General features: G+C 40.4%; 1 pseudogene across 1 annotated transcript in view; it reads right to left on the bottom strand.

The window, feature by feature from the left end:
• Nucleotides 1–3,398: 3,398 nt before the first annotated feature.
• LOC149168497 (putative glutamate carboxypeptidase LAMP1) overlaps nt 3,399–14,682 on the bottom strand; it is a 58,910-nt pseudogene continuing 47,626 nt past the window's right edge. Inside the window, exons 2-14 of the transcript XR_016259166.1 lie at nt 10,194–11,038; nt 9,207–10,104; nt 7,065–7,132; nt 6,797–6,878; nt 6,614–6,705; nt 5,953–6,105; nt 5,775–5,849; nt 5,234–5,321; nt 5,050–5,133; nt 4,723–4,811; nt 4,253–4,381; nt 4,031–4,153; nt 3,399–3,928 (exon numbers count right to left, since the gene is read on the bottom strand). The product of XR_016259166.1 is annotated as a putative glutamate carboxypeptidase LAMP1 (transcript). The remainder of the gene's footprint in view (nt 3,929–4,030; nt 4,154–4,252; nt 4,382–4,722; nt 4,812–5,049; nt 5,134–5,233; nt 5,322–5,774; nt 5,850–5,952; nt 6,106–6,613; nt 6,706–6,796; nt 6,879–7,064; nt 7,133–9,206; nt 10,105–10,193; nt 11,039–14,682) is intronic.

Below are 14,682 nucleotides of genomic sequence, written 5' to 3'. Positions count from 1 at the left end.
CAAAATGTTAAAAGACACAACAGCATGAATACAGGGTATGCCAGCTTCCTTTTAAAAGTTGTGCACATGAAATCGAGCTTGAAACCAGATCTGCATAATCTTATATAATGTGACCATGATCTTGCAACTGATGCATGAACTCCCTCTCCTGGGTAACAAATCTGGCTAAAGCAAACTTCCCAGCACTTTTATAGGCATCTATAACTGCCTTTGAACATGAATTCGTTTGGCTGAAAACCCTTCTGTTTCATTTTGTAAAACATTCTCCTAACACCGTCTACCAACCCTAGCTTCCCATAGCTAATTGTCATACTTGCATAAGTAATTGTATCTGGTTCAAGACCTTTGGCTTGCATGATCATGAACATGTTGTAAGCTTCATTAATCCTCCCAGCACTACCAAGTGCATATATAACAGCATTGTAAGAAGACACATCAAAATCCAACCCAGAAGCTCTCAGTTCATCACAAGCTTCCAAAGCTTCAGCATGCATCCCCACTGCAGAAAAGATTGTCATTCTCAAGGCCTGAATACCATGTGGAAGCCCACTTTTACGTGCAACATCGAGCTGCTCTACTGTATCCCTTGGAATGCCTCCTCCCTTTAGAAGAATGCCCAGTGTTTTGTATGTATTCTCATTGGGTGAAGCCTTTAGTTTTAACATTTGATGAAAAACTTCAGCAGCCTCTCTCAATCTTCCATCTGCAATGAACAGGCTAATGACGCTATTAAAAGAAAGAACGTTAGTAAGAAATCCCGATTCTAACATTTCCTTTGCAATTTCAGTGGCTTCATTAAGCCTTCCATTCTTTTTTTATAAGGACAACATCATGGAAAAAGAAAATTCATTTGCGTGCTGCTTTTCCTTCAAGACTTTGAATACTTCTTGTGCTTCAGTCACCATATCAGTGCGAGCATAAAGGTCAAGCATACAGCCTGATAAAAAGGCATCTGGTTCAACACCCAATTTCTGTATGCGTTTGTACGTTTCTTGTGCTTCCTTCAAAAAACCACGTTTACTATAAACCTTAATCAAAGAACTATACACCACAGAGTTCCCTGCAAAACCAGCATTTTGCATTATTTGAAAGTAACGTACAGCTTCTTCCACACATCCAGCTTCAACAAATGCATTTATCAAGGCACCATAAACAAAAACATCTAGCTCCACACCTGCGTTAACCATCTTTTCAAACATCTTCTCTGCCTCTGCAGCTCGACCCAATCTTCCATAGGCGGCAATAACAACACAAAATGATGAACCCTGGAGGTTGGGAGTGGATCATAAGCTCCCAGAAGAAACTTGGAAACTGAGGAGGCCAAGCTATAATGACACTGGGTAGCAGACCCCGCAATTACAAATGAAAAGAACATACATTAGGTAATGTTAAACGTATGTAACTGGTAAACAAGCTGCAATTATTAAACGGAGATCAAGTTGGCCGATGCCACATATCCAAATCGAAGATTTATAACTCTTTATAATGTAGACAACTCCTTGAAATATGTAAACGATATAACATACAGGCAAACAAGAGTAAGCAAGGAATTGAGTATACATCACATTATTTTATGAAGATATAACCGAAGACGCAAACCCCGAACTGGGTATACATATTTAGCAAAGATTCAAAAACAAATTTAAGCAAATGGTGCCGTCGACTGCTGGCCATGGTAGCCATATCAAACCGCAAAATAATTAACGGCACAGCTCTATAAACCTTCATCGTCACAAAAGAGAATAACAGGAAACTACATAATTTCAGAGCAGAATAAGCTCTAGGTAATATCTGAAATGATAATCACATCGTCATAGCAAAATTTATTTACATTTGGGAAAAAACCCATTAAAAAGCTCTAACCCTCTTCTAAATTGAGCTTTTTGGCTACGAAACAGGCATCCCATAGATGCAGAGAGCCATAGCCACGCTTTAAGTTTCCCCTCCAACCAGGGCAAGTTCTTACCCAAAACTGGAAACTCCGCCACTGTAGACACGTCGCCCTACCAAGCAGGTTGAGCCAGCTCCGGGTCCCAACGTCCTGCGTTGCATTTCAAATACAAGAAAACTGATTAGGGTATCTGATAGGGATTGAACGCCTACAGTCACGAAGAACAAGGAAATAAGAGCAGAACAAGTAAATAAGAGCAGAGAACCAGCTGAAAGATAAAACCAAAGCTTTTTACCTGTAAACATTTCTGATCCACCGCCAGACCATCAAACAGGACCCAAACAGAGTTACCGACCACCGAAACAGCACTGCGGAAAATGGCCGCATCAGAGCAACCTTCGCGGGTGGAATGCAAAACAAATGAAGTCATTCTCTCCACAGTTGGAGATGAGGAAACTCTGGCAAAAGCTCCACCGTTGGGTCGCATTGGAGCCACGCTTTAAATTTCCCCTCAAACTATGGCAAGTTCTTACCCGTAAGGAAACTCTGCCACTGTAGACACGTCGCCCTACCAAGCAGGTTGAGCTAGCTCGGGGTCCCAACGTCCTGCGTTGCATTTCAAATACAGGAAAACTGATTAGGGTTTATGATAGGGCTTGAACGCCTACAGTCACGAAGAACAAAGAAATAAGAGCGGAGAACCAGCTGAAAGATAAAACTAAAGCTTTTTACCTGTAAACATTTCTGATCCACCGCCAGACCATCAAACAGGACCCAAACAGAGTTACCGACCACCGAAACAGCACTGCGGAAAATGGCCGCATTAGAGCAAACTTCGCGGGTGGAATGCAAAACAAATGAAGTCATTCTCTCCATAGTTGGAGGATCTGAATCTGGCATCTTCGTTCATAATCCAGTCCGTCCTCTGTCTGTAAGGGGATTTTCATTCATAAAACACGGGAAATTTCTTCTGATCGATGCAGGATTTCTCTTCCGATGGAGGAAATTTGAAGCCCTGAAGATCCATTGAAAACTTTTCCTGCAAAACCCTCACTGGAGATAAAAGCTCATCAAGCTCCAAGCTCCTAGAGTCGGATGCCCAGAGACGCTGCCTGCTCAGGGAGATTTGAAGCAGCGAGAAAAACTGTGCGGTGATTTGAAGCAGCGAGAAAAGCTGTGCCAAAAAAATATAAAAAACTAACCTAAACTACATCCAACGGTCTGGAACGTTTCAATCGTCTAACATCTAATCTGATGGCTCAAACAAGGACACAGTGGCAATTGGGGGAGTTGATTTCAGAGGGAAACGCCTTACGGCGTAAAAATGTTAGGTAGTAGCGGAAGAAATAATTTACGCAAGTCACTTGCAACCATAATAATTGTTTTGCATATGTAAAAATCTCTCTCCATCATAAATTAATATTCTGATTGTTGGTTGTCGGAGAAAACAAGGCAATATATTTATGATGATAATGCTGGGATATTACAAAATGACAACACAAGATCGTTAGCTTGATTCTAATTATTGTAACCTTATAATATGCTGATTACAATTTTAATAGCTTTCTTGTTTATGACGTACTAAACCATACATAAGGAAAACTAGAGACATAGTTTTACTCTGATCTTGTTTGCCCCAGTGCCCCATCTAACCTGATGATTTATCGAAAACCAGAGATACGTAGTTTTACTCTCATTTTGTTAGTTCCTAAGCTAACATGATGATGGGCCTTATGGTATCAATCCCACTAGCCTTATGGCATCTCATGTGCCATTGCCTTTGTTTACCCCCCTGGGAACATTTTGAATAGAGACTCAACTCATAACAGCTTGAAAATGACCAAATCAACTGAGCTCCCCATGAATGACCAGAGCTACACGGCTGATTGCTCTTGACACCCTCCATATTTGGTGCTGTACACCAGCCCACCCATCACCACTATGATTGGCCTCATCACCTGCTACAAGCGCAAGCAAGTCACTTATACCAGGAAACGCTGTTGTCCCATACTTGTTGATTTTAGACGGCCCATATACCTGCATGCGAGCCAAACATATGTGCAACTCTGTTTTAATAACCTTGCATTTAAGAAACATCACAAACACAGCAATCATATATTTTGAACATATGTCCTTTACCAAGTGCTTATACCAAGGCGAACCAGGCAGCCCATCTGCGTCTGTAAATGCACGCTCTGCCATTACAAGATGGTCATTCAAGCTCCTCAGCTCTGCACTTTCATCCTCAAGAGCCTCCAGTTCCTGAATTTAGAGCATTATAAAGTTGTACCTAATCAATTACCATCCAAAAATTTAAAGGCCTTTATATCTCTTGCAGGGGTTTTGAAGAAGAAACCAAACCTGTGCTTTTTTCTTAATCTGCAACGCAGCTTTTCTGAGCTCAGCAATGGACTTATGCAATGGATTTGTAGACACGAAGCAAGGTGCATCGACAGAGCTTAACTGTGATTCTAATGTATCCACATACAACTGTCCCAATTACAGGCCAAATATGTCAAAGAATTTTCAATGGATTTTCAAAATTTGCATCTTCTGATACTAATTTGCCAAGTATAAGTATTAAGCAGTTGATTTATAGCATATGGTATCAATTAGAATTAGACTGAACAAAACTTCCTACTATCAATTAGAAAAGAGTTAACAAACACTTTGCTGCCATTTATGTTCAGAACAGCAGATGAATTTATGTTAGGTTTAGATTTTATTTATTTAAAATGAAAAACTTAACATGAATTTTTGCTGGTTTTTTAATATATTTGTTTATAAAAAAGACAAAGTCTTCATTTAAACTAATCCAACATCTTTCCTACCTGCAGATTGTCGGCATACGTTGTATAGTTGAAAGGGAGAACCTTTGCATCCGCTAGCTTGAGCGCTGTTAGACCCCACATTGCTCCCACTGGACAATAGGTAGAAAATCAAATGTTTGATTATAATCATTAAATTTAACTCTCCGACCATCTTCAAAGGGGCTAGGGATGTCTGCCATGAACAAATTGCACAGATACTAAGACTTTACAGGTTGTGCTGTGGGATGTATGTTACTGCAACCTGTAAGCCTTTGGATCCACACAACTTGTGCATGGCTGATATTCCTTGCCAGAGGGCAATGTATGGAACGTTGACAATGTACTTACGTGCAACATGCCTATGAAAATGCGGGTCGCCATATTTTGCCATCCACATGTAATCATCATACAGAGAATGATTTGCCGGAAAGTCTATCATCAATACATTGTAGAAATAAGTACAATAACTTGTTGATTTCTCTATTTGTATTTAATTTCAATTTCCTGTATTCTATGACTGTGATTTCTTTACCTTCTCCAAAGGTGAAGTCAGTGCCTGGAATTCCGGCATGCTGCACAAATGGGGCATAATCGGATCCCCCTCCACCTAACCTTTTAATCTGAGATTGAAATTTAGTAAGCTCTTTACAGCAATACCCAATTTTTATTGGCAATTTACAGCAATACCTGATTTTTATGGGCAAATATTAAGTACCATGTAGTCAAATCCGATGAGAATAATGTGATATTCAATTTGACCAGATGAAAAGAGAGTAAACCAAAACTAATCATTGACTTACTGTGTGGTACTTAATATTTGCCAAATTTCCTTCTGATAGGGAATCAGATTAATCATATTGATTTAAAACCAATGAGATGTAATCTTACTTATCCTTATCATTAATTGAAGCATAAAGTCATGAAACAAAACATGAGGACTTACCGTGGCTGGAAGAAGCCAAGATTAATCAGAATCAGATTAATCATATTAATTTAAAACCAGTGAGATGTAATCTTACTTATCATATCATTAATTGAAGGATAAGGTAATGAAACAAAACATGAACACTTACAGGAGGACGGGAATCTTGGCTGGAAGAAGCCCATGATTCATAGATTGTCTTTCCAGGATTGTTTGGATCTTCCACCTTTGCAAATCAGAGTATAATAATCAATTCAAAGTATAACGATCAGTATTTTACTGACAGTGGAAAGTAGAATATACCCACTTGAATAAAATATCCAACTGACCTCTTTAGCTATATCCTGAATAAAATCGTCAAGTTGGGGTGTTGATTGAGGTTTAAACCCCGGGCCCTTGACAGCCTCATCAACATTGAGATATGCCACGGCTGATGAGAACAGTAAATCATAGTTCTGCTCCACCCATTCCGTGGATCCAATCTGCAATTTTTATTGGTTGATAAATAGCATATATCTCAGAAAGATTCTAAGTTTTGTGTTAATCACATTTATTTAACATAGAAAGAGAAAAGTAGTAAAATTTTCAGAACTTTTTTGGATTAATCTATATATATATATATATATATATAATTTTTTCAATGTGAACTTTGTGGGGAATTTAAAAGAGTAAAGGGAACAGGACACCTACAGCTAATCCATAATTAAACAAATATTTAGTAGTAGTAATATTACTACTACTAGAGACTAGTTAAACTTACCCATCGATATAGACTCTTCTCTTGGTACAATGAGTAGCTATAATTATATTTTTGGAATCCCAAATGGATATCCTTGACACATACCTCCTCTATCTTAATCTAAACTACCATATTTATTCATGGATCAGATAACCGTCAAAAACAGAGCCCCAGAACATAATTGGGATGAAATACCGATTGCCAGAACATCATATTCCTCCACTCTTCATAAAGTAAATACAAGTTCTTACCAATGCGTATTCCTCTGCATCCAGTTACACAATAGTATACTTCTCTTTGGCTGCCAACCCTGTTTTAGCAACTTCCCTAGTCTCTGAGATATCTGAACAAGACAGAGAGTGGTTAACTTGGATATCTTTACGAATAGAAATAGGTTAGAAAAGAAGGGGGATTAAGCTAGCAATGATTCAGACTTCCAGAAGGGTTGCAGTTCCGCTATTCGGGTCACAGGCACCAAAAGTCCATGCATCGCGGTGGTTACCCAGCAAAACATACCTGCTTATCACCAAAGATATCTTTTTCTTATATCAATAGCTACAGTATTTCAAGCTGTAATATATTTAGTGAAGACTTGCAACAGGAGTTAGATGATATTAACCATTGTTTCAGCGTTAAAATACGCTCCATGAATGGACATGCATTGATACACTCATGAAGTTAAAGTCCCAGAAGGTGATCCACCTGTTAGGCTCCTCCGAACCTTTTATGAGTCAAAATACATCTCGAATTGGGGAAATGGTATGATTTGACTGAAATTACAATCAAACATCAATATGTAAGGATCTCTGCCTTGTATCAGAACTACAAAGATATTCAGATTAATTTCAACAAACATTACATGAGAGGAAAGACAGCTGTTATACAGTGTGAATTTGATCTAAAATCACCAGAATGTAAGATTTCCATTAAAGAAAAATAAGTATAGATTTCATAGCTTCTCACCCAAATATAAAATGTACTTTAAGGAGAGTGCTAAACACCATGCTTCTAACTGGTTATGAAATATGCACATATCACTACATATGTCCTAAACTAATGGTTCCGTTGAGGGGGCCTAAGTTCTAAATCTTGTTTGGAGAAGGCAGTCTCATGGAAGCAAATAGCCGAGCCTTTCATGAGTAATGGAATTTATATCTCATGAAAATTCTAATCTCCTCCTACTTCGGAGATTCTGATAATCTCACTGTCTTTTCTCTTATTCCGGTCGTCGAATTTTGCTGGCCTTGTGCGGTTTTCTGCTTCTTCATATCGCCAAAGTAATGTCTTTTGCAGCCTTGCTACTCCGAAATCTGTCTCAGAAGACACTTTTCAGAATAATACGAAGCCCCTCTGTATAAGCATAGCCTAATATTATGCTTTGTGTGTAACAGAAAGCTAACTATCCACACCAGTTTTTAGAAAAATAGGAAGCTCCTCAATGAAACTATAGCGTAATATTGTACTTTCAGTGTTACAGGACGCTAGCTATCTACACCTTTAAATTAGATGAATTGTTAAAAGAAATGATGAAAGGGGCATATAATCAGTGATAGAGTAAGAGCAAGTACTATGTTTAATTCTTAGTTTATCCACTTTTCAACATGGTATTGGATTCAATAGGCTCCTCCAGGATGTTAGCAGTTCTGAGCAAGGGCGCTGGAAATCATGGAAAAATTGACAGAAACATACTTATTTTGAGGTATAAAATTTGACAAATTTTAATATCCCTGAAAATGGCAATTATAAATGATAGAAACATATTTATTTTGAAGTATAAAATTTAACAAATTTTAATATTCCTGAAAATGGCAATTATAATTGTTTGATAATATTACTCTAAAAATTTCAAAAATAAATGTCTGATAATATTACTATAAAAATTTCAAAAATTTTAGATTGTTATCTAATTAAACCCTAAAAATTTTAACTTTTTAGAGAGTAAATCACGCCTTTAGATTCAACTGTTAAGAATTCAGTTCTTAGTTTCAATTGTTAATTTCAATTATATATTAGCATTCTAATAAATGTTTCTTCTAAATTAAAGAGTTAGTTGGGCTGCTATCTAGCATTAGATTGGTAAGAGTTTATTATATTTGGTTCTTCTTAGCCAACTCATTTGTTCTACCTTAAGGCCACTCCTCTCAAAATTTTCAATTTCAATCGTTGCCAAAATTTGGGTAAGCAATTTAGAAAATTAATCTTGATTTCAATGTCAGGAAAAAATTGGGTGGTTTCAATCCAGATTAAAAAAAAAAAAAAGATTATGTTATTAATGCAAATTGTGTAGAGTTCAGATACTCCACCATCATCAAAGACACATAAAACTTGGAATAAATAGGATAGAGAACAGGACTAAGAATAAATAAAATTTAGGACTGAGAATAAACAAAACTGGATGGCTTTCTCCTTAAAATTAAGGATTGATTTTGAAACAGAATTGTTGGTTGGGCTGCTCTCCAGCCGTAAATTGGTAAGAGATTATTATATTTGGTAGCTTTCTGTCTGGAAAAATCATATTGGTGCATTCCCGGCTAAAATTTGGGTTCTTTCCGTGCAGGAAAAAAATAATTGAAACAGAAGCTAGTTTTTAAGGAGATGCGGTTTGAGCAACTCTTCCCAGCAGTTTCAAATTCAATCCTCGGACAAAAACGGGGTAGTGCTTGTCCCCTGCCCGCTGGTTTGAAACAGAAGCAAGATCTTCCAATTGGGAGGATTCATCGTGTCTTTTTAGGGGGTTTGAAGCAAGAAGTTGCGTAAAATCCTTATTGTGGAAAACTAAGATGTATGATTTTGGGGCTACAGAAGGGATGCAGGGTTAGATTGAATAAAGATGGGCATGCTTACCTTGTAATGAAGATTGAGAATGCTTGGTCCCCCACCAAGGCGATATGCAGGCAAGTCCAGAGCACCATGCCAATCAGCAGGAGCAACAGGGCCACCAAGCGACTTCATTATGGTTGTGGCATCCTCCGCTGATATTGGAATCGATGGAATCGTAGGCAGTTTAGTCCTGGGATCATCTACTGATAAGCGTTCTGAATCAGGGAGACTGGGCCAACCGGGCGTTAGAGGATCCCCAATTTCTTGATAAATAGAACCTCGTTGAACTCCAGATGGAGGTAACCATCTAGAGTCTGGATAGTATCCTTGTGTTCTGTTCCCTCCATAGTCTCGAGGATCAGAATATATCATAACTCCAACTGCTCCAGCTCCTGCAGCAATCTCTACGATATCTCCTCTGAAACTTTTTCCATATTTTGCGATAACAATGGCACCTTTAGCATCCAATCCCATGTCTCTGAGAGTGGAGTAGTCCTCCTCTCTGCCATAGTTGACAAACACCACTTCTGCAGAAATGTCTGCGGATGGAGAGTAAGAATGAAAGGTGGGAATGACTTTGGCGTTCTTGGTGGAAGGATCGCTTTCTATTTCCTGCTCCTTCAGTTTTAGCTGGATGACCTCCCCCTGCGGTAATGCGAGGGATAAAGACCTTGACAGAGGATAAGTCAGCAGAACTTCATAATCTGTGTAATGAGCATCCAGACCAGAATTATGAAAAGTGGAGAGAACATAGTCTGTTGTGGCAAAGTTTTCAGGGGTGCTGGCCACATGGGGTTCTTGGGTGATGACCTTGAGATGTTGAGCTATGGTGTCGTTGCATCTCATCTTCAAGAACAGTCTGTGATAGTCCTCGGCGCTGATGGTGGTCTTGGCCTTGATGGGTATTTCGAGTATTCGAGTACTGAATCAGGGAGACTGGGCCAACCGGGCGTTAGAGGATCCCCAATTTCTTGATAAATAGAACCTCGTTGAACTCCAGATGGAGGTAACCATGTAGAGTCTGGATAGTATCCTTGTGTTCTGTTCCCTCCATAGTCTCGAGGATCAGAATATATCATAACTCCAACTGCTCCAGCTCCTGCAGCAATCTCTACGATATCTCCTCTGAAACTTTTTCCATATTTTGCGATAACAATGGCACCTTTAGCATCCAATCCCATGTCTCTGAGAGTGGAGTAGTCCTCCTCTCTGCCATAGTTGACAAACACCACTTCTGCAGAAATGTCTGCGGATGGAGAGTAAGAATGAAAGGTGGGAATGACTTTGGCGTTCTTGGTGGAAGGATCGCTTTCTATTTCCTGCTCCTTCAGTTTTAGCTGGATGACCTCCCCCTGCAGTAATGCGAGGGATAAAGACCTTGACAGAGGATAAGTCAGCAGAACTTCATAATCTGTGTAATGAGCATCCAGACCAGAATTATGAAAAGTGGAGAGAACATAGTCTGCTGTGGCAAAGTTTTCAGGGGTGCTGGCCACATGGGGTTCTTGGGTGATGACCTTGAGATGTTGAGCTATGGTGTCGTTGCATCTCATCTTCAAGAACAGTCTGTGATAGTCCTCGGCGCTGATGGTGGTCTTGGCCTTGATGGGTATTTCGAGTATTCGAGTACTGAAGGGGACGAGCATGGCTGCAGCGAGGAGAAAGGCGGTATATATCCCGCAGAACAGCTTGGAACGGTGCAGAGTCCATCTGGATGAAGATGGATTGGAATCCTGAACAAGGAGAGGCTCTTCCCGTAGTGAATACTTCCATAATCCCATTGATAACTTGCTTCTGAATAACGCTACTCTGCTTTTTCTGTTCACCAAGTGCCCAACTGAAATGCCCAATTCATCCTGTATTAACACAAGACGGCCAGTTGATGTTTACAAAAACGATAGAGGTTGCCTACTATCCAATACACCGCCCTCATGCAGGTCCGTCTCTGCAGGTCCGCCGCCCCCTCAACACCCGATTCCGCCTCTGCAGGTCCGCCGCCGCCCCCTCAACACCCTCTAAACCCTAAAAAACTTTAACCTTTTAATCAACGGTTCATTTTTCTCCAATCGTCTAACACTAGATCTAAGGACTACGATTACGACACGAAGACATTTTGGGAGGTTGATTTCAGAGGGGAACGCCTTACGGCGTAATGATATCAGTGTTGTATTGATCATCAGATCTATTATTCAGGAAGTGTTTGCATTTTATTTCTTCAGGCAGAGTCTGTAATCGGGCCAGGTAGCCTCTGGATTCATCCTACTTTTGGAAGGTGAGATATCTGGTGAATGCCTATACAGTCGATCTCTGTACAAGAAATATTGTGTTCTCACGAATTCTAGATCGGAAGCGGTTGAGTTTTAAGCTGGTGGAATTCGAATTTAATTCCAAAGCAAGAGTGAAACTCAGAAACATTCAGTTCGAGAATGGAGATAGTATGCCCCAGTATCTCACGAGGTTCACTCAGTGTCGAGATGAGCTGGGAAGTGTGGGGGTTACTGTTGATGATGAGGATGGTGAGTCTAGGACTCCTTGACCTTCCTAAGAGTTGGCATAGCTACCAGGACTCGGTGAATGGAAGGGAGAAACTGCCAAATTGGGAACGACCATGGTCGGATTTGATGCAGGAGGAGATTAGACGGAGCACCAGAGATGGTTCTTCATCCATGCAGGATGAGGAGAACTGTGCCTTAGCGAGTAAGGCGAAGAAGGGGAAGGGGAAGGTTTCTCTTTCTGCATCCAGTTCTTCCAATGATGGGAAGAAGGTTGACAAGGCGAAGGTGAGATGCTTTCGTTGTCATGAGATTGGTTCATGGGTCAAGAACCTGTATGCTCTTGAGGTTCAAGATGCATGCAAAGCCTTGAGCAGCAAGGCAACTGATGGAGACTTGGTGGTTGAGAGGGAGCGTATATTACCTCTCAACATGCAGAGCCAGAAGAAGTCTCAGACGATTGTGGAGGAGCCACGATTGGTGCAGCAGCTTCAGGAGATTGTGGAGGAGCCACAATAGGGGAAGCTGAGAGGAGATCGAGTAGAGACATCTACTCATCCAGAGACCTCCAGTAGGGGGAAACTTCAAGCCAGGTGGGCTGAGGGATCGCATGCATCCATACCTCCAGGTAGGAGGTGGGGTGATGTGGATTGATCATCCCAAGGAGGAGGGGAAAGATCCTTGAGGTACCCAACCTCTTGGATGAGACCTTGCTACGGGAGCCCCGATGTGTAGTAGCAGGAACTGACTGATTGGGTAGAGACAGATGCGGATGGAGCGGCAGAGAGAGCGACAGAGCAGGGAATCCCAGGACAGCGCATAGCTAGCAGGCTGTAGCAATGCGAGAGGCACAAGTGTTTTGCACAGTGCTAGGTGGCACAGAGAGGTGTGCAATGGTGCGAGATGCATGGAGATGTTGCAGTAGTGCAGATGTCAGAGAGGGAGCACTTGTCAGCAGCAGGTAGAGCTTCAACATCAGAGGATGTTTCTATCCCAACAGGGAGGTCAGTTGGGAGGTGCAGTGCGGATGCAATGCTGGGAGATAGAACCAGCAGCAGCATGGATGCAGTCAGAGATCAAAGTGACAGAGGCTAGAGTAGTCAGATACTGAAGAGCACAGAGATGCAGAGTTTCAGTCGACAGAGGCAATAGCAGTCAGAGACTTTGATGACACAGCAAGTGGACCAGCCAGATGTGTTGCATGGAGAACATTCCAGAGTTACAGGATCGGGTTTGAGAGGAAGCCTTTCTTTTTGAGAGGGAGTGTTGAAAAGTGTGCAACAAGAAATGCTTGTTGAGATTGCAACAAGATGATGGAGCTTAGTGAAAAGAGTCTCCTTCAGTAAGTGGGCCCGCAGGCTATTTTTGGCGCAAGTCTATTTTTAGACTATGTCTATTTTTAGACATATGGATCATGTCTATGTTTATGGATGATTGATCAAGTTGGGAAAAATAGATGGACTTCTATTTTTGATGAAAGTGTGAGTGATCACAGTGTGAGTGATCAAAGTCTATTTTTAGACTGGCTGTCAAAAATAGAAAAGTCAAATATTATTATCTCACAATAATATTTGGACTATAAACTTGATCTTATTCTCTTGGAGCACTTCAGTTTGAGCTACAGAGGTGGCACATGCAGCTGTCAGAAGGAAATACACTTTTCTTATGAGTCAGTTGAGTTGTTGCATGCATGACTTCAGTTAGAACTCAAGTGAGTTGAGTTTAGTGGACTGGAGGTACAGTTGATGGAGTTGTGTTCAGTTTGACTTAGTTAAACTAGTTGTGGTTATTCTAACTGCAGATAGACTAATGATGAGTTGTTAAACTAATTATTAACTCATAATACAACTAAAGAATACATCAGTTAACTCAGTTGCATGTCAGTGCATGTTCAGTTCAACAGGGACAAGTGGTAGAGAATCAGATTGCTATCAGTTGTGACTATAGTTGTGCATCAGATCTTGCACAATCAAAGGATTGAGTACGCCAATGAGTTTGCTCACGTATTTGGCCCACATTTTAGCCTTTGCTCACGTCCACAAAGAGTGAGTGACTATTTTGCAGGTGAAAAATGAGTTTGGGAAGCTATTCTCATCAGTTCTTGAGCAGGTATTGAGCAGTGGAGGCAGGCAAGCAGCGGGGAGATTTGGAGATCAAATCTGAGTTGTATTGTGTGTAACTGGTGGAGATACTTGTGAGAAGTATTATGCTGTGTAATGTTACATGATTCAATCAATATAATATACAGATAGTGTGGGGTTTTTAGCGAGATGCTTTCCCCGGGATACATACTGTGTTAATGAGTTTGATTGATGCTTCTATGTGCGCCTGTGAATGTTTCTGCTTCTGTAAATTGATGATCAACGTAGAGGAGATTATGTATTATACATGTTCCGTTTAAAATTGTATGATCAGGATAATCTCTGGGAATATGTGTTAAATTATTCAAAATTTCTACAATTCGACATGAAAGATCTTGGTGCTACGAACTATATTTTGGGAATGGAAATTAAAAGAGATCGGACAAAGAGGAAGGTCTGGTTAAATTAGAGGAAGTATGTTGAGACAATGCTGCAGAGGTTCAATATGCAGGATAGTAAACCGATGAAGGTTCATATTCTTATAGGTGTGAGGTTATCTGCTGAACAGTGTCCCAAAACACAAGAAGAGGAAGAGGACATGTCTAGTGTTCCATATGCAAGTGCGTCGGTAACCTTATGTATGCAATGGTCTATACTAGACCAGACATTGCATATGTAGGGGAGTATTGATCAAGTTTATGTCAAAACAAGGAAATGAGCATTGGATAACAGTGAAGCAGGTTTTCAAGTATTTGCATGGCGCTAGTGATTATGGTCTATGCTACCAAGGAAGATCAGGATTGGACAAAGTGTTAGATATTCGTGGCTTTGTTGATGCAGACTGGGCTAGATATCTGGGTTAGAGAAGATCTACAAGTGGGTATGTGTTCAACCTATTTGGAGGAGCAGTCAATTAGATGAGTAAGA

The sequence above is a fragment of the Pinus tabuliformis genome, chromosome 4_2, assembly GCF_031772625.1.
Source record: "Pinus tabuliformis cultivar Carrire ecotype Pingquan chromosome 4_2, CPIR1, whole genome shotgun sequence".
NCBI lineage: Eukaryota > Viridiplantae > Streptophyta > Pinopsida > Pinales > Pinaceae > Pinus > Pinus tabuliformis.
The sequence above is the reverse complement of the archived record's forward strand: the minus strand, read 5'-3'. Positions and strand labels throughout refer to the sequence as shown.